This window comes from Pteronotus mesoamericanus, unplaced genomic scaffold (genome assembly GCF_021234165.1).
Source record: "Pteronotus mesoamericanus isolate MK-2021 breed Mesoamerican mustached bat unplaced genomic scaffold, CSHL_Meso_final contig_42, whole genome shotgun sequence".
NCBI classification, from domain to species: domain Eukaryota; kingdom Metazoa; phylum Chordata; class Mammalia; order Chiroptera; family Mormoopidae; genus Pteronotus; species Pteronotus mesoamericanus.
In genome coordinates this window covers 16,286,514-16,307,694 of record NW_026555157.1, presented here as the reverse complement: position 1 = coordinate 16,307,694, position 21,181 = coordinate 16,286,514, and the positions used below count along the sequence as shown (strand labels likewise).

Genomic DNA, 21,181 nt, shown 5'->3' with positions numbered 1-21,181 from the left:
GGAGGGAGGGCAATAACAGGGGAAAAGAAGAGGAAGAGTCATCAAGGAACATGTATGTATGAAGGACCCATGGGCAAAGCCAAAGTGGAGAAGGATTGAAGGTGGGAAGTGGAGTTGGGTGGGGCAGGAGAAAGTGGTGGCGAGAAACTAGAGACAACTGTACTTGTACAACAATAAAAAAACAAATTAAATATAAATTTTAAAAAAGACTGAAGTAACTATATTTCTTTTAATTGGACATGAATTTGATAAAACTTCTGATCAGAATGCTGTAGGAAAGGGGGCATGCAGAGTAAATGGGCGCAGACTCCATGTTGAAGACTAATTCTTTTTTTTTTTAATTAATTAATTTATTTTTTTAAATACATTTGTCTCTGCCTACCCCCCACCACTTTCCCTTGCCCCCTTCCTCCCTCCCTCCCTCAACTCTTCCCCTTTGGTTTTGTCCATGAGTCCTTGCTATATGTTCCTTGACTTTAATTCTTAACATTTTAGCTGCAAACAAATTGACAGTTGATTCTTGAACAACACGGATTTGAACTGTCCAGGTTCACTTTTATTCATATTTTTAAAAAATATTTTCAGTAGTTGGTTAGGAATCTGTATATGCAGGGAGACAAACTATAATTAAATTTTTGAGGAATCAAAACTCATATTCATATTTTTGACTGCACAAGGAGTTGGCACCCCTAATATATGCATCATTCAAGAGTCAGCTATACTTAACAAAAGTTTCCTCCAAAATATAATTGAATAAAACCAACATTAATTAAGTAAATGATTATAAACATGTAGTGTATTGTCTGTAATTATTTACTTTGATGAACAGAGCTGTTTATCCCAATTTAAAACAACCTTGATTAGTGTGCTGTTTAAGGTTTTAGAACAGACCATCAGAGGTATAATGAAATGGAATATTAATAAAAGTTACTTATTAGCAAATGAATGCCATAACTAAAACAATATATGTGCACTTATGACATAGGCAAATTTGCTTCCATAAAATTTTTAGTTACTCTGACATTAACATCAATGTTTTGTTCTGGATATTTTAAGTTAATGTGAAAGAAAAGAGGTCATCTGTGCTTAAAAGAAATTTAAGAACGTCTCTTATTTTACTTTTACCTGTTACTAATGTCAGTTTAATACTTTTTATTTGAGGAAGAAACTAAGTTGGGCCATTTACATGTTGATAGTCTAGTGTTTTAAAACACAGTCCTATTCTTATACACACATTTGAAATGTACTTTTTGGGGTTACAGGTGAAGAACCTATCTAAATGAAAAATTTTAAGGAAATTACTAACCATGTACTTCATATTTAGTGTAGCAATTTTTAGAGTTACCCTATTCTTGTATAAGAAGTACAGTTTGAGGAAGAGTAGAGTTTATTTTTGAAGTATAAAATGTCATGTAATTGTAATGGATCTAAATGACACAGCATTCACAATGCAAACTTACAAATTATAGAGAAAAGATTAAGGTTTAGAGTTTTCAGTAATTCTGTAGCCTTATTCAGTATAACTTTATATTCAATGTAATCACCCTAAATATTAGGAAATTACTAAACTCAATTTTTGGAAATTTACAAACTCAATTTTTTTTGCAGATATCTATTTTTAAGCACTATGGGTAGGTATGAAGTGAGGGTCCAGAGATGGTTTCTGTGGTTGTTGCTTTGTTTTCTTTTGGTGTAATTTCCTAAAAGTGGCCATGTACAACTTAAATATCATGTTATTGAGCAATATATACAAATATGTAAGTATTTCAATCTCTGAGATTCCTAAATCTATGTTCAATATACCTTCTGTATTATTCAGGGTTCTGTAAAGAAATAGAACCAATAGAATATGTGCATTATAGGTTAGATCAATAGGTAGATAAATAGGGAAACAGACAGATTAATTTATTGTAAGGAATTGATTCATGTGCTTATGGAGGCCGAGACATCCCAAGATCTGCAATTAGCAAGCTTCATATGTAGGAGAGCTGATGATATAGTGTCTGAGTTCAGAGGCCTGAAAACCATGAGTGCCAATAGTGTAAGTTCAGTCTGAAAGCCAAAAGGCTCACAACCCAAGAAAAGCTAATGCTTCAGTCTGAGTCCAAAGGCCAGAAAAGACCAAAGCCCAAGTTCAAGTAGCTAGGGAAGAGTTCCTTCTTACTCAACCTTTTTATTCTATTCAGATCTTCAATTGATTAGATGAGATCCACCCATATTAGGGAGGACAATGTTTTATGCAGTCTACTGATTCACATCTTAACTAATCCAGAAACACCCTCACAGACACACCCAGGATAGTGTTGGGCTAAAAGACAGGGCCCAGTCACTTTGAAACATAAAATTAACCATCACAGATCCATCCCTTGTCAAATTAGCACCCACATGTATTTCCTTACACTCTATCTCCAAATAAAGACAATACTAGGCCACAGTTCCATGTAATATCCTGCACACATCCAAAATACTCTACTCCTTCCCTAGAATAAGAGGTAAAGTCTTGAGTGATATTACTCATGTCCTCGATATCTTATATCTTAAATATTATAATGTAAAAGTCAATATATTTAATGATACATGATAAGAGAATAAGAGAGAGAAGAAAACAACAGTATTTGCTATACACAAATACATATTTATAACCAAATAATGAGGAAATACTCCTGGCAATTAGAGGCCTTATTTCTGTAACTGATCACATGGTGAGAGCCAGTATTTTTAACTTACTTCTTTCACCATTTATTCTGTATTTCTTTTGCCTTCAGCAAGCACCTCAACTGGTCATGGTGGAGAGGCCCAAACCTTCCTTTCTGAAGGGCCTGGGTAATCAGTAGTCCTAGATTCCCATAGTTGTTAATCACAAAGCATGATAATACTAAGAGACCCACTAGAGGATTTCCTGTATAGCAAACTACTCTTCCCTACCTCCATTGTGGAACAGTGTCCAATTCCTCTTCAGTAATCAGCATCAGTCACCCAGCTAGAACAGTAACTCCCTTTTTTTGTCTGATGATCCAGAGTCATGAAGAGCTCAAGGTGGCTGGGCCATTGTCTTAACTCTCAGTTCAATGGAATCACTATTTTGTCTTCAGGTGGAAGCGTTCCTTCTTTTGAAACTAAGATCTCTAGACCAGCAGAGCATCAGATCAAGGAAACAGAAAACAAACGTTTTGCTAGTGGGTCACTAGGGGTAATAATGGGTGGCACCACTCATCTCTGCCTATGGGATAAACAGCACCATATATTGGATGCCGAATTGCAGCATATACAATCTACTGGAGAATCTTGTCTTAGCTGTACAAGGTGTTGCCATCTAGCTGGCACTGTACCTGAATTTCCCGAAGGCCATTCCACTGTCCATCCAGCTGCTACAGCATGGTGGGGAATATGGTAAGGTCAGTAAGTTCCATGAGCTTGAGTTATTGCCATACTTCTTTTGCCGTGAAATGAGTTCTTTCATCAGAAGAAATGCTTTGTGGAATGCTATCTATGATGGTGAAAAAAGCATTTTGTAAGTCCACAGATAGTACTTTTGGCAGAATCATTGTGTTCAGAGAGGGCCAATCCATACCCATAATGGGTATTCCAGTAAGGACAAAATGCTGCGCTTTCCATAATGGAGGCTGTTCAGTGTAATCCACCTGCTACTGGGTTGCTGCCGATCACCTCAAGGAATGGTATTTATAATTCAGTGTTTGTCTTTGCTGCTGACAGTGGTGCTCAGTGTTGCCTTTGTGAGTGGAAGTCTGTGTTGCTGAGCCCATGCATCATCTCCATCTCCTCTACCATGGCCACCTTGTTTATAAGTCCATTGAGTAATGACATGAGTGGCTGGGAAAAGAGGCTGACTGGTATACACATAATGGATAATACTATTCCCTTGAATTTTAAAATTCTCCATTGCTGAGCTTACCCTTTGGTGTGCATTCACATGGGATGTGAATATCTTCATATTTTTTTTTCCATTCAGAGTACTGTCAGCATAACTCTTCCCAAATTTCCTTATCACCAGTTTTCCAATATGTACCTTGCAAGTTCCTGACTATCCAGCCAGAAAACATTGGCCACAGCCTGCGAATCACATTTTTGGCCATTACTCCTTTCAAGCAAAATGAAAAAGAAGGTACAGCACTTGAAGTTCTTCCTAGTGGCGGTTTCCTTCAGGAATGTATCCTTTACTGCTGTCCTTTAGGGATGTCCCAGAAAGGATCTATAGTGATACAGCTGCCCATTCCTGGGTGGTACCTGCATATTGTGCAGAAATATCTGAAAACTAGGCTCAAGCCTCATCTTCCTCTGTCAACTGATTGTAGGGAACTCTGCTGGGCAATAGGTGCAGGCTGAGAGAAAGGGCAGTGCAGCAGGAGTGGAAACCATTGGCATTTGGGTCACTTCTTCAGGCAACTTGTACATTTAGGCCCTGTCCACTTCTCTTTTGCATGCCCCACTTGATGGCTTGATGTGTCTGATAACACCCAGTTCATGATCACATGGTAACACAGAGGCCCAGGGTTAAGCATTCAGTCTGTCGTAAGGCCTAGTTAAGTCCAAGAGCTGTTTCTCAAAAAGGCAGTAGTTATTCGCAGAGGATGGCAGGATTTTGCTCCCAAATTGTGAAGGCTTGCACTGAGCCTTCCAGAGGCTCCAAACAGCACCTTTCTGCACAATTGACACTTCAAGCACCATTGGAATTACTAGATAATATGGCCCAGGTGGCAGAACAACTTGCATAGTAGCCTGACTTGTGCTTTTTCTTGTTCTGGGCTCTACTCAAAACTAGCACCTTTTGGGTTATTTGGCAAATGGGCTGGAGTAACACAATGAGGAATATATTGCTTCCAAAAACAAAAAATATATATATTCTTTCTTCTTCTTCTTTTTTTTTTTTTTAGTTGTAGGTGGGACCAGATGCAAGAATTTACCCTTTACCTTAGAAGGGAATCTCTTAACTTGGCCCACAACAGCACTGGATTCCTACAAATGTCACTGAGGTAGAAGGCCCTTGAACTTTTGTCACATTTATTTTCTATCCCCTGATATGCAAATGCCTTACCAACAAGTAAAATAATTACAACATCTTGCTCATTAGGTCCAATCTGCCCAATGTCATCAATGAGATGAACCAGTGTGATATCTTGTGAAAGGAAAACACAATCAAGATTACTGAAAACTAAATTATGATCCTGTTTTACTGGCCCTTTCAGCTGCAAGGTGATTCTTCTAGTGGTCCTTCTTGACAGGTGGAGAGAAAGGGCATTTGGCATACCAGGTACCAGGGGATATATTAATTTGTTCTGGCAATGAAACTACATCTGGAGAACAGCAGCAATTGGAATTATCACCTGGTTAAATTCAGGCTAATCCACTGTTATGCTCCAAGACTCATCTGTCTTCTATGCAGGCTAAATTAGGGAATGTGATAGGAATCACCACCCCTGAGTCTTTTAAGTCTTTAACTGTGGTACTAATCTCTGTGATCCCTTCAAGAATGCATTATGACTTTTGGTTTACTATTTTTCTAAGTAGAGGCAGTTCTAGTGGCTTCCATTTGACCCTTCCCACCATTATAGTCCTCACTCCACAGGTCAGATAACCATTGTGGGTATTCAGTCAGCTCCTAAGTTTACTTGTCCCAATTATGCATTCTGGAACCGGAGAAATAATCACAGAATGGGTCTGACCACCCACTGAGCTCACTGAGCGATGGACCAGAGCACTGATCATCTGACCTCCATAACCTATTCTGATGGGTGAACCACAGTAATGTTTTGAGACTCAGAATTAATTTCAGTTCATCACCAATGTCCAGTAGTCCCTGAAAGGCCAATTATTTCCATTTCCCCAGTGCACAATTACTCTGATAAAAGACTATAAATCCCTTGGGAAATGCCTGGGAGAAAGGTTAATAACATAAATTTTTGGCAGTGAACCAGGGTCCTTCCTCAATGGCATCTGGCCTCCCCTTCATTCAAGGGCTTCTGGGTCTGTAAACCAGCTCAAGTTTGAGAATAGATTGAGGGTCCATGACTCTTTTTTTAACTTATGTTATTATGGTCAGGTTTTACTTTTGTTCCTTTGACCAAGAACTCTTTTGCTCATATAAATCAAGTAAGAATTTAGTAGTCTTCCTACCTCTCTGTTTCCCTCCTAGGAACACCACGATAGGTCTGTGTGAATAACACTATTCTAATTATTGATTTAACTCTGCTGTCTCTTTTGTTCCATTAACTACTCCCACCTTGCCTTGGGAGTTGAGTGCCACCACTTGGCCCCTACCACCACAGGATCCAATTACTTCCATTGCATTTGTGTTTCCCGGTTCAGTGCCTGCAGTTCCCACCGTAAGGTTTGTTCTACTGAACAGGGATCATAGAGCATTTCAAGGGATGTTGGAGATCCCCTCAGAATTTATTTCTTATGGTCATGATGAAGAAGTATGTCTTCCAGACCTTCTCAGTGTGGGTAAGTCTTAAGTGGCAAGTCTGCTTCAACATTCTGGTATCTCTAAGCCCTTAAAACCCTTCCTCTACATTAAACCAAGGCAAAACCAGCATTTATAGCATGCTCACTATGGGCCACCTATTGGTCTATGTTTCAGCTAACCTATCATCAAACAAATTGTTAGAGCCCTTTGCAATTTCCCAAGCAGTACCATTAACTTGAAAATCTCTACTTAGGAAGTCAAACTATTTTTTTTTAAGATTTTATTTATTTATTTTTAGAGTGAGGGGAAGGGAAGGAGAAAGGGAGAGAAACATTGATGTGAAAGAAACATTGATTGGTTGCCTCTTGTAGGTACCATGACCAGGGACCAAACTGGCAACCCAGGCATGTGCCCTGACAGGGAATTGAAACAGCAACCTTTCACTTTGCAGAGTGATACCCAACCAACTAAGCCACGCTGGTCAAGGCAGTAAGTCAAACTCTTAATATCCATTCCTATACATGTTCCCCAGATTTCTGTCTGCATATATTAGAAAACTCAAGTAGTTCTTTTCGAGTGAAGCACACCTCCTCATCAGTCATACTTTGTACCTCATTTTTAGAGGCCTTCTGGGACTTAAGTAGAGTTATAGATGTAGAAACAAAGAGGGGTCATGACAGTGGGTCCTGACAAATCAGCATTTTCTTGTACAGCAACTACCCATGGGGAGGATATCATAGTTTCCTCCGGAAATGCAGGGTTAGTCCTTTCAAATAAGGGTGGAGAGGATACTCCTTATGGGGTGGGGAGGCCTCTCTACTGCAAGTAGAACTCATCAGAATTTGGAGGCTGAATGTCCCCAGCTTCATCAAGGTCTTCTTAATCAATGCCCTTACTTTAACAGTAAACACCTGTCAAGGCTGTGAATTTAACCTGCACTGTAATTCAACCATTCACGGGATGAGATTCTGCGTTTGATCTTCAGCAATCTCAGCCCTGCAGGTAGAAGAGATAGTCTCTAAGGCACACATAGGAGTTCTCAGGTCATTTAGGTGGACCTTGAGCTAGAAACTTGAATCCCTGTGGTCATCCTTTTCTTTCCTATTTTTGTCCAACAATAGAAGCAACTAGCCGATATCTTTATATTTGCTAGCTTGTCCAAAATGTTCAAAGTATCATAAACACAACCACTAGATATTTTTTTCTTATTAAGTGGTTGATTAGGAGTATCCAATGGAATATATTTTGTATACTTCATTGCTAGATAGTGCCATAGACAATGTTCTTTTTACTACTTCAGATAGACTGATTAGCATCTTTAAGTCTAATAAAATCATCTTCTATACCTATATGTACCCATAGATGGCCATTTTAGACATAAAGTTAAAAATTAGTAGTGGTTCCAATAACTAGCACTCTTATTGATCCCATTTCAGGAACTATACATTTTATGGTAATTCAAACTTGTCATTTTATTTTTTCTGTTTTCATTATAAACATGTCATACAGTTTAATCCAAATTTTGAATATAATATAATAATCAATACCTATCCTATTAAAATGCATCACTCTACATATGCCTTATTTTCATGGTAGCTCTAACCCGACATTGATATTTAACATATCAAGTAAAGTGTCTTTTTTGACCAAACATCACTGAAATCCACAGTTTTTTATATTAATAAACTAATAAATGTGCTTTTACCATTTAAAATATACCTACCATTTGATCTGAATTTTGCCACTTAGAACATTAATGAGAATAACATAACTTCATATACTTCCTTTTAAACATTGAAATGTGTCTATTAACAATATTTTGGCTAGCATCTTTTTAGGCCAGCCACCACCTGAGGCCTCTTATATGATAAACCCAGTTCTATATAGTAGCTGAAATGCCAGCTTGTTGCTTCTTCCCAAGGCTCTCTTTCAGCTAGGACATGGCATGATTAGGTAAGCTAATGAGATTGGCCAGTAAAAATAACCAATATACTTTCTGCTGATGAGTACTAACAACTGTGGCAGCTATAGCTGATTAACAGAGAGAGCAGAAGCAGCAATTTTATTGGCATTATCTCATGACCCATGTTGCTGATCCTGGTGGCTTGTTTCACATGGTGGCATTCACTACCCATATCTAGTTGGAAGGTCAGAAGAGGTTCTGTGCTATGGTTTTGGGTGTAGCCTTGGAATCCAGTTCTCTAGGTTTCCCAAAGATTCTATGAGCTACCCGATATTTTTTTAGTTTTTTATTATTTTTTTAATTGTATTAATTCTATTACCATTTATCCCCCCATATCCTCATCCACCCCCTGCCCACACACAGTCACCACACTGTTGTCCATATCCATGGCTTCTTCTCTATTTTTTTCTTGTTTGTTCAATCCCTGCACCCCCTAACCACACCACCACCACCAGAACTGTTAGCTTGCTCTCTATGAGTCTGTCTCTATTTTGCTTGTTAGTTCAGTTTGTTCATTAAATACCACATATGAGTGAAATCATGTGGTATTTATCTTTCTCTGACTGGCTTATTTCACTTAGCATAACGTTCTCCAAGTCCATCCATGCTGTCACAAAAGGTAAAATTTTTACTCAATAATTTTTTAATAAATTACTATTTTGCCTATTTCAGCCAAATACTGTCATAACACTAAGTCAAGTCTACATACATTAATAGAAATTATGTAATAGAAACTAGGTATTATCATTGACTGCCGTTTTGGATGGCTTTATTTCTTATGTGTTCTATGCAGACTGTTAGATTTCCATAAGTTTGAGCTACATTTCTTGTGTTATTTATTCTCCTCTGTTACTTTTTAGTGTTATTATTTCCTTTAACATTACAAAGCAAGTGCAGGCTTGGTTTAAATATTATTTTAAATTGAAAAATGTGAGGATATATGGCATATATGGTTCCTGGCAGTCAGAGGCAATTTTGGGAGATAATTTTTTTTCTGTATGATTTAGTAATTAACTCTATCCTTACTATCTCTCCTCTCACAACCAATCAGTTGTCAGATCCTGTTAGCTTTGCTTTCGTGATGCCACTCACAAAACCTTATTCTTGTTATAGCCATCTTATTCAAGTCTTAACTCTTTCTGGATCTTTTATTTAATGAATCTTTCTTTCTTCTGTCACTTCTTCCTCCAACCCATTATGAGGCCAATTGAATCTTATAAGACCAGAACTCTTAGCAATCGCCTTTATTTCCACACTGCCAGTTAAATTCAATATAAAATCCAGAGCTTAACATTAAGACCCTCCACACTATAATCTCAGCTCACCTTCTCAAACATATTTGTTACTGCTGTCCTAAATATACAGAACTACAGCAAAACTGGCCATTTTATTCTTAAACAGTGCGTTTATTTTTGTATTTGTATCTCTTTGCTTGTTCTGTTATTACTATTACTTCCTTATTTCTGACCAATAATCTCTTTCTTGGAGATAACATCCATACACCAAAATCTCCTCAAATGCCTCTTGATTTCCCAGCTAAACATAACCTTCCTGTTCTCTGAAATCTCACAAGAGTTTTCCTAAAGACTTAGTTCAGGTATTTATAGTGTATATTTCCAACATCAGGTTACATGTATTTTTATAAATTATCCCCCATAGTGTATCTTCTGCAGGATATACATATTGTTTTCTGCAGGATATGCACAATACCTTAAATTTACAAGGTATATAATAAGCATTTCTTAAATTTAATTCATTGATTATAGGTGTTTGGTGAGTTGCAGGCTGCATCATGATCATGGGGCAATGGAAATCAGAGCGAACAAATTTACAATGCCTGGCTCTAAGGGGGAATGAGAAATGTCTGAGGCTGGTAATGATCAGAGAAGAGTCAGGATGTGTGGAATGAAGTGAGAAAGACTAGAAGTGATTGTTATTGCCTGGGATCATTATGATTCTGCCAGTTAAGTTTTCTGCAGAAGGGAATGAAGCTTTCACTAGCTTCAATGAGCACAATTGTGTGGAACAAATTACCTAGAAAGTAGTAGTAAAGAGCTTCATATTGGAAGTTGAAATAGTATTATCTTTTGCTGATTAATGGTTTCTTTAAAATTGTATTTTAAGTATTAATAAAAATTGCAAACTTCAGTGTGTCTGTCTATACAAAGCAAGTTTACAATGCAGTCTGACAAATACACATTTGGTTTTGATTTGTAAGACACATGAGTGGATTTCTGCACGCCTATGAAAATATGAGAAATTATCTCCTCTATTTAAGCCTGCCTTCTAAAGGACCTCTATGTTTCTTTAATATTGAATATGGGTGATTGTGTTATTGTAGAAAGTAATTACTCTCCCAAAGGAAGTTTTAAATTTAATGGAATAAGCATTTAGTAATACCATCTGCTGTTATTATGTGCAAATATATAAGTGCTACTATGAAGGACACTAGATGTATGGCTTTTAGTCCTGGATACTTTATACACACTAAATAATGTTTTACTTTATAAAATACCTTTAAAGTTTAAAAAATGCCTGGTAATTAACAAAACATCTATGCTTTCACCATTTGCAGTTATGGTAGAAAAGCTGAAAAAATGAATTTTTTTCTTTTAACAAAGAGACAAAATTGTGGATATTGGTTCCTGTGAGTGGAAAAGGAACATGTATAAATGATCTGTGAAGAAAGACAACAGGGGATGGAGGATTGAATGTGCAAGATGGGGGTGGGTATGGCAGGGGAGACTTATGGGGGGAAAAATGAGGACAACTGTAACTGAACAACTACAAAAATATATGTAAAACCATGCCTGTAATCTTATATATCCTGAGAAGATAGTTTATCATCAGGTTGGAAAGTCAAATTGGAATAGAAATTTAAAGTGTTCTCTAATGATTAAAAAATCCATATTTGTTTAAATTTGGTAGATATTTTTACATCATTGTTTTTAAAGAATTTTTTGAAGATTATTGAATTGGAATGCAGTGTTTACCGGGGCTGCTGTGCACAGCTGTTCAGGCTGCAGACTAAAGTCCATGGGCCCCCAGTACCTTAGAATAGGCTCAGTAATTTTGTAGTAATAAATGACCCCTAATCAGAATGGATTATCATTAAAAAGTATTTTTTTTCTTGCTCATGCTGAGTGAACACTGTTGATCAGCTGCTCCTCTGCTGCAAGGCATCTTTATGCCAGGTCCTAGGCTGAAGACAGAGCTTCTAAATATTATGGATTTCTAGTAGTGATGAAAGCAGGAAAAAGAAGCATTGTGAAGCACATCTATGCTCCTAAAGCTTCCACTCATAAATAAGAGGAACTTTTGCTTATATTTTATTGGACAAAGTAATTCATACGACTACAGTTCACCAAGGCATGAATATGTAATCTTCTCACAAGATAGAACAGGGGATTTTGGAGCACAGCAATACAATCTACCAGAAGCACCATTCATATGAATGAATTATGAGTCTTATGTGTTTTCTATGTCACTTGAATTTTTTGGGGGAGTCTTCCTATATATTCTTCATTTTTTAAAAAACTCTACTGTATGTTGAGGTATGAATTTTTTTTAATTTTATTTAAAAATAGTCCCTATCCAAATTAACTAGAAAACTGACTTAGGTCATTAATTTTGAAGGTCAACACTCTGAATATTAATAATGAAGCTAAGCAGCTGATAACTATCTGTGATTTAAGTTGTAAGGTATCATAAATTATTACTTTTGTTATCTTTTATGTTATCAGACTTTAAAGAATGGTGGTCATTGAGATGTTCTTTCATAAAGAAAGTTTAATTTATTCATTAGTAATCTGTTTAAAATTATCAATATTATTTATTAATAATTCTAATGGAGAATAAGTTTTGAAATCCATCATATATTGAGGTCAAAGCTAGCTCAGAACCTCAATTATTAATTCTATAGCATCAATTTTAGTTTCATAAAACTTTAAATACTTATTACTACACAAATTTTAGACTCTATCTCTCTCCTTGATTTCAGAAATAGCAATATTTAAATAATAGTTGTAGATTACAATATGATTTAATTTTGAATAGATTTAGTCATGAGAATATTATTTAGATTTCATTTTAATGTACTATATACAAAGTCTATTAATTCCATCTTTTTTCACAGGATGGCATACAGCCTTAAAATAATGAATTATTTTTATATTGTTGCTGGCAGAATTGGAAATATCAGTTGGTATGAAGTCATTGTAAAATAATTACCATATTCTTTTTACTGTGACTCAAAATGTTATGTTTGGAAATTCTGACATCCACCTTATCATTCTTATCAAAGATTCAAACTCTGGTGTTCTTTACTCTAAAGCACTCTTTTTTTTTTTTCTAGTATTCATGGAGTGGCATCTTACATTGGTGACAGTTTATTATATATAGCAACACTTATGTACCAACTTGAACTCTGCCTTATACTTTCTAAGTATCTCCAACAAAGTCAGGCTTTCCTCAACACCTGAAACAGATTGTTGTTTCTTCATTTTAGTTCAGAATGGAATTGCTTGCTGGTGTTTAGTGGCCAGTGTGGGGTGCCCATCTTCAAGCACTTTGATCATATTCAGTGTGGAATCACATTTGCTGAGGCTGCATATGTGAGAGACATGTGGTAGGTCCAATAGGACATGGATACAATAGCAGATATTCTTCTGTTTTATGTTTAGTCTAGAATACATATTTATTCAATGTCATGGCTAATGAAATTACCTTCAATATATAAATAATATGCCTTTAACTCTCTTCCTATTCTCTCTTACCCTCTTTCTCTGTATATTTTAAATATCATTGATATCTTATATGTGTAATATGACTCCACTGTCTACTTCTTTAGATGTTTATTATAGCTTCTCTTTGACAGACTTATTCTCATCTTCCCATTTTATTTGCTGGTATATGGAATCACTGTCAAATTAATGTAAGTGTACAGATATTTATTCAGACATTAGTAATTCATAAACGGCAGCCACATATATATTAACCTCTTCTTCCCTCTTTCCATCATTTAGCCTCAACTTAGACCTTTAATTCAAGTAACTGAATTGACTTTCCCATACTAAAAACAAAATTTGTAGAGATTTTCATTCAATATGCATTTAACTAATATAGATTTTGTATGCAATGCAGAATGTAGACATAAACAAGGAGGCTGTAAAAAATACAAAGTAGAAGAAAAATGCAGGTGTTATGTGCACTTGCAGAATGCCCTCAGAAACATGAAGAATTAGTCAGAGTTCTATATGTGATGAGGTTGGGAAGGGGAACAGTTTTATAGCTGTAGTCAATGAACAAGGGAAAATTGTTACTATTAATGCCACTTTATTTGTACTCACAAGTGAATCAGGAAATCCATGCGATGTAGAATGGCAGTTCTCCTTTACGAAACTTCTTTTAAAACATCAGGTATAATCTGCATGAATGAGCCCCTATCGGAGCTATAATCATGGACAAAGCCACGAACATAAAGGCTTGTTCTGAAAGAGTGTAAGAGAGATGGGACCAGATCAAAGAGAATTAAGAAAAAGAAATTCCAAAGAAAGACACATAAGCTCTCTAGCATATTGCTGATTGGAGGGCCTGAGAGTCTGCTGTTTGTTTTATTCTTGAGAATAATGTAATTAGCAGTAAAAAAATAAATCACTGTTAGTTGTATAAACTAATCAGGAAAGAATTCTGTCTTAACTAGAGAAAAGATACTAGAAAAGAGCCGGTTAGTGTCAGCTGCAGGTTTATGAAAAATGGAAGACAACTGATTTCACATGTTATGGAGACCAAACATTAAATCCATGTTTCCGAATGAATGCATGAATTAATGTTAAAAAATTAAGTATGAACATTAATTTCAAAGGCATATAAATCTACCATCTAATGAATGAGAGGTAAGAAAAGTAGCTAAAGCTTGAATTTTTGTCAGTCATGGAATAAATACATAGAAGATTAATGTGCAGGACAGTGATACCAGTGGGTAAAATTTGGGAGATATAAAGGTGGCCAGGAATAGAACCAGCTAGGTTTACAAGTAGTAGAAGATAATGAAGCCCTGGCTGGTGTGGCTCAGTGGCTTGAGCAGCGGCCTGCGAACCAAATGGTTGCTGGTTTGATTCTCAGTCAGGGCACAGGCCTAGGTTGCAGGCCAGGTCTCCAGTGGGGGGTGTGTGAGAGGCAACCACACATTGATGCTTCTCTCCCTCTCTTTCTCCCTCCCTTCCCCTCTCTCTAAATATAAATGAGTAAAATCTTAAAAAAAAAAAGATAATGAAGATAGAAACAATAAGAATGGAGTGAAAAATATTGAAAAACATACTGCAAAGATAGAGCTGATAAGTCTTTACACTGGTTTGATATGGTGTCTGAGTGAATTGGAGCCATAGCTAAGTCCAAGATTTAAGCATTAGTAACTGTGAGAATTGTCACTCCGTCACCAGAATTACAGAGGAGGAACAGATTTAGCTAGACAGGTATGTATGTAATAGTGAGGAGAGGGAAAAATGATCACTTCAGTTCAGGATATAATGAGCTTAAGTACCCATCAAGTGAGATGGTCAGAAGATAATTTGTAATAAGGCTGCTGTGCAGTCTGTGAGAGACTGAAACAATGGAAATCACCAAGAAGTGACTCTGGATAAGAAAGAGCATAGGGACAGGAAGATACCTTAGGGAACTACAGATTAAAATAAATGAGAGGTTACAGAGAAGAAGAAGTCTGTACTGTCATGTAAGTCAAAGCAGAACTATTAAGAAGGAAGCACATTCAACATTACCCAGATCAATATTGAAGTGAGAATTGAAAAAGGCATTGGTAACTTGTTTATGGGAACCTTTAAGTATGTGGTTTTTGTGAAACGGTAGGACTGGAGTCCAGGTTATAATGGTCTCATGAGATAGTGGGTACTGGCATGAACATGGCACCGGTGTATAGAATGATATTTTTAAGGTTTTCTGTAAGACAGTGGTTTGACAGAGCACTGAGCTCAGTGGGATATAAGGTTCAAGAAATGTGAAATATGCCGGATCAGGAACTGGATCTTAGCTGTTTTATATCTCCTGTGGAGCTTTGCGCAGTTTTTGGAACAGAGAAGTCTCTTAGCAAATATCGTTGAATTAATGAATGAATGAGCAAGACAACCAGCTATGGACTTATTTTCCTGTCCAGAATCCTGGAACTCTCATCCTTGCAACCATTTCAGGAATAGATAGCTTAAACAGAACTATCTATCTAATTGCACTCTGATTCTTACTCATTTTAAAATCCCTGAATAGTACTTAAAATACATAAAGAAAATAATTACTGAGACACAGCTTTAAGCTAATAAAAATCAGTCACATTGTTAGACAGAATGCCAAATAGTTTTTTATTGAACTGAATTACATTCATTTTAAGTGTTGCTTCTGACCCATGATTATTTATCACTGTAGGTTTGTGTACATCTGCTTTGATCATAACATTCCAAAAGTGTCATGTCCTAAAATAAAGAAATTACTCTAAAACTTAGAGATGTACTTACTATTGTACTATCTATCAATAGCTCAGCTGGCTTCCTTTGAATAATAGCATCATCAATCTACTGCCCTATTGCTCAAATGACCAGTTACATAGCACAACCAAAATATTGTAGTTTTAGGGAATCAAGAATATTTACATTTTTATTGAGAAGATAGCATGCTATCCATGGCTTTGACCTTGGGTAACTGATGCTCTGAAAAGTTATTCATGGTCAACAACAATAAAATCATTTCATAAGCTGACAGGTTTCTATATAATATGATTTAATATTGTCTAACTTGCTATATATTGTCATTTTCTATTACTTCTTATGCCATATACTGTATAAATATATCGAGCATGTTTCAAAATGTTTTAAAGAGGTTTTGTCTAGATCAAGAGTTAAATTGTGAGAAGTTAAATATCCTACTAGCAGTAATAAATGTAGGCATAAAATGTCATAAACTGCTTTTGAAATGTATTAAAACTTAAATGTCAAAAGTGACATACTAGCCTTGGCTGGGTGGTTCATTTTGCTGGAGCATTGTCCTGTACACCAGAAGGTTGTGGGTTCAATCACTAGTCAGGGCACATACCTACATTGTGGGTTGGATCTCCCCCAGGGCATGTACAGGTGGCAACCAATGGATGTTTCTCTCTCACATCAATGTTTCTCTTCTCTCTCTCTCTCTCTCCCTGTCTCCTTCTCTCTCTCCCTCTTCACTCTAAAAATCAATAAACATATCCTTAGGTAAGGATTTTAAAAAGTGACATGCTAGCATATTCAGGAAGGAACTGGGATTTATATTGTGTTGTAAAATATTATCCTCAAGATATTTAAACAAACGTGAGCATATTAGTTTGGTAGGGCGGCTTAAAACTAAATACCATATACTGGATGGTTTAAAAAGAGAAATTTATTTAATCACAGTTCTGGAGGCCAGAAATCCCAGATCAAGGTGTCTGCAGATTTGGTTTCTTTTGAGACCTCTACCCTTGTCTTACAGATGACTGCCTCCTCAGTGTGTCCTCACATGCCTTTCCTCTGTGGGCATCCCTGGTGTCTCTCTGTATCCTAATCTCCTGTTATAAAGGCATCAGTCAGATTGGATTAGAGCTCACCCTTAGGTCCTCATATTCACTTAATCACCTCTTTATACTTCCTGTCTCGAAATAGTTACATTCTGAGGTGTTGGAGGTTAGGGCCTCAACATACAAATTTTGGAAGAACACAGTTCAGTCCAAAACAATGAGCTAAAAGTATTGGTAGAAATTTCTGGTCATCAAAAAAAATTTCCCACAATTAAGACAAGTGTGAAAAATATTATAAAATACATATACATCTGGTAAATCCATTGTGGACAGTAGACCAAGAAGCCACCACATTATGATGAATTAAGGATTCATCATTTTAATGGCATTCAACCAGATTATTTGGAGTCTGGTCTCAAAATATGCCAGGATATCAGAGAGCGATTTCAAACTATCAATAGTAGACACACACTGGTTGATTGTTCCTAAAAAAGGCAAATAAGAAAGCTAGATATTAGACATGAACACCAAATCTGTTTAAGAAATCCAAATCTTACTCTCTTTAGTGTCACTTCTATTTGGATGGATTCATTGCACAGTAGCTATCCAGCAGTAGGCACAACTGGCTCAGTTAAAACCCACCTTCTTTGAACTGAAACTTGGAATGGGAATGAGACAGCCAAGGGTTGTTGAAGGTGCATCATACTGGCAGCCATACCCCAGAGAAAAGGTCCACAAACTTCTGCTATAAAGGTTCCCAAGGAGATGCCCTGGCCTCTGCCTTTTTGGATAGGGCTGTCCCAGTGATCTTTCAAACAATTATACCCTACATTTTTATTTGTTTCATTTTGCTACTTTGGCTTGTATTTTCTATAACCAAATAACATTACTATATCTCCCTCATGTGTTCTCATTAAACAACAGTTTAAAATTTTCCTGAGACAAATAACTGTTCCTCAGTGAAATTCCCTCCTAATACTGACTTTTTCCCAACAAATTATCATTACAATTTCACATTATAGGCTTGATTATATAAAGGGAAACAGTATTGAAAATAAGTTTAAGAAATACACAGAATTATCAATTTTATATTGATAATTTTAATAAATTCATTACCAATAGGCTGTTTAGAATCTATAAATTTTTATTGTTCATATGTCATGTTTTCTCTACTGTTATGGAAAATTAATGAATTTGAGCTAAATGTGTCTTAGTCTTGTCAGAAATATCAATAAATCATTCTAGTTTCAACAAGCCTTGTTGATTTTGTGCAAAAGAAAGTGGCTCTAAGAAGTCTACCCTAGAAGAAAATACCTTTAAGAGAGTTGACATTTTCTTTATTGGTATTTCAAAGATATATTATTTTCCATATAGTTTTATATAGAGAGAAGACTCTAGAGCTAATTTGGTATGTTTTAAATAAGGAAGCTTGAATAATGTGAATGATAAATGTAAGGCCACAACCTTTGTTTTGCTGAAACATCGGTCACTGCTGGGACCATAAAGCCACAGGTAATAAAGACAAACATTTATCACTAACTGTTGTGGCTCAGTGGATTGAGTGCCGGGCTGCAAAGCAAAGGGTTGCTGGTTCAAGTCCCAATCAGGGCACATGCTTGGGTTGCAGGCCAGGCCCCCAATATGGGGCATGTGAGAGACAAGCACACATTGATGTTTCTGTCCCTCTTCTCCCTCCCTTCCCCTCTCTCTAAAAGTAAATATTTTTTTTAAATTTATATTAAAAATATTTAAACATGGCTAATTGCCCCTTTGTTTCCTATGAAGGAAGAATGTATATATGTTGAACCAGGTTTATTATTTTCTTCACTCAGGTTTTACATTGTTTTCAACATTATTTGAAAATGCTCATCTTATTTTTCAGTCTCAACTGAAAGTGATAGCATTCATCTCTTTTAATTTTTTAGCTTCATTTCACTTAATAACATTTTGCATTTGAAATTCATAAAGGGTTTTCACATATATCTCTCTAATTTTTACATGTGGCCTGAGTATGTTTTCTCATTTTCAGAAGAGAAGGTATAATCAAGTAGAGTCCATGATCATTGCAGTTCTTTGACTAAGGTGTAAGTAAAAATCATAGAAAATTCCATAACCTTAGAAAATGACTGAGGTTTAAGCAAAAAAAAAAAAAAAAAAAAAAATTCCATAACCTTAGGAAAATGTGTAGCAAGAAATCAAATAAATACAAATTAAAATAATGATAGACAATTTTAAATTAAGAATTATTTAATAATATAAAAATGTTAATAGAGATTAATTGGCAAGAAAACCATTCTATTCATATAAAACTATTGGAATCAATAACACCTTTCTGCTAGCAATTCAATAGTATATTGAAACGATGTTAATTGCTTTCCATACTCCACAGTCCCATTAGAAATTTATCATAAGAAAACAATTCTGCATAAGCATTAGGTAATTTCCAACAAAACTATCTTTTTGTTCAAACTATAAGGAAATAGAAACCACTTAAAGTATAATAAAAGGATACAGCTAATTAAATTACTGTATATAATATACAAACTAAAATGATATACAACCATTTAAATGATTATGTAGAAATCTACCTAGCACAGAAAGATGTTCATATTTTATTAAATGAAAATAATGATTTGTAATAGAATGCATATACATGTATATGTTCACAAATAAAATTAATTTATTATATATACATAGAAAAATATTTCAAGGATATACATTATAATATTAGCAAAATAAGTTTTGCTTCAGTCTGATTGGGGATGATTTTTGCTTATCTATATACTCATCACATTTTCTGCAGTGAACATGAATCTCCTTTGTTATTACTACCACAAAGTATACTTTAGTTATTTCACTGATGTATAAATATAGATATTTTTATTCAAACTTTTATTTGAATGCTGTGAAAAGTGATGAGTTAATGACTACAGAACAATTCTGAATACCTAGAACTGGAATAAAAGTCTTAACATAAGTAATTAGTATGATTTTTCTTCATGAGATTTTATTGGCTGTTTTGAGGATAAGTACACAGACATTTCAGTTTGTACACAATTCTTAACATAAGTACTAAGTATCTAAAATAATATAGTTGTGATTCTTTTCTGAATTTATTCCAATGACTTTCCATCTTAAAATTTGGGGACTAATTTTCTTAAAAAAGTACCACGTACCAATACTGTAAATGTTGATACATTGTTACATCAAAGTCCAACTAATTCAGTTTAATATCATATATACTACATAATTGAATTTTCAATCTTTCACAGCACATTAACAAAGTTACTAGAAAAACTGGACTACCACAACAAAGATGTAACAGAGTGCACAGAATTTTGACAGGGAGAGCCAAGATCAAGGAGTGGTTTTCTTTAGGAAACAATTCTACCAAAAACATGAGAAGTAATTTAAAATGTTCAAGACACAGTAAATGCATGACTGGCTCTAAATTGCCATTTGGTATGCTTTGTATTATAGGACATAAAAACTACTCCCATCTATGGAATGTTAAGTTGACACCCAAGAGAAAGCCTCCCATATTCAATATCCCACTATTTGTGGCTGTACCAAAAAATAAACAACCATCAAATGATTTGACCTCTTTTTCAAAAAGCATTTACACTTTTAAAAAAGCAAGGGGTAGAATTCTCCCATCCTTAAAAATGTTTCTAGCACTCCAAAAACCTTGCTTTTACAACATAGTTGGTAAAAATATTCCTCTGGATTGTACAATAAGGGAGACAGGGACCACTGATATGACATGATATATGGCATTAATCAGACTTGGCTTGTTTTTCCCCTGCTTCATCCGAAGCTGGTCTCTCCTCATTTGTAGTTTCTCTGTTTGCCACAGGTAGATATTTTTTAGGTTCCTGGTTAGCCACTTCAGCCTGTTTTCCCTTTGCTTTCCTTTTCCCTTTCATTTGCACTTTTTTCCTGCAAGTGTATCTTTTCCTGCTGTCTTTTTTGACTCGGTTTCCACTTTTTCAGGAACAGGTTTTGCTCACAACCTCGCTGATCTCTTCGGCTCCTCTTTCGCTGCCCCCTTGGCAGAGCTGACCTTCCTCGTGGTCATCCTGGTGGCTGGGCAGGTGTGTGCCCGGTGCCTCGGGGCTGGGGCTCGCCAAGAACGTTTGCAAACCTGGGCTGTCTGGCCACTGCCACTTCTCCCACCACTCAAACTCTACTTTTTTTTAAAGATTTTATTTGTTTATTTTTAGAGAGAGGAGAAGGGAGAGAGAAGAAAAGAAACAGTGATGTG

At 35.8% G+C, this 21,181-nt stretch overlaps 1 protein-coding gene and 1 pseudogene across 2 annotated transcripts in view; one reads left to right on the top strand and one right to left on the bottom strand.

Moving 5' to 3' along the window:
- Positions 1–21,181, top strand: part of EPHA6 (EPH receptor A6) — an 877,165-nt gene that overhangs the window by 312,084 nt on the left and 543,900 nt on the right. The window lies entirely within an intron of this gene.
- LOC129073732 (non-histone chromosomal protein HMG-14-like) lies at positions 20,694–20,995 on the bottom strand (annotated as a pseudogene).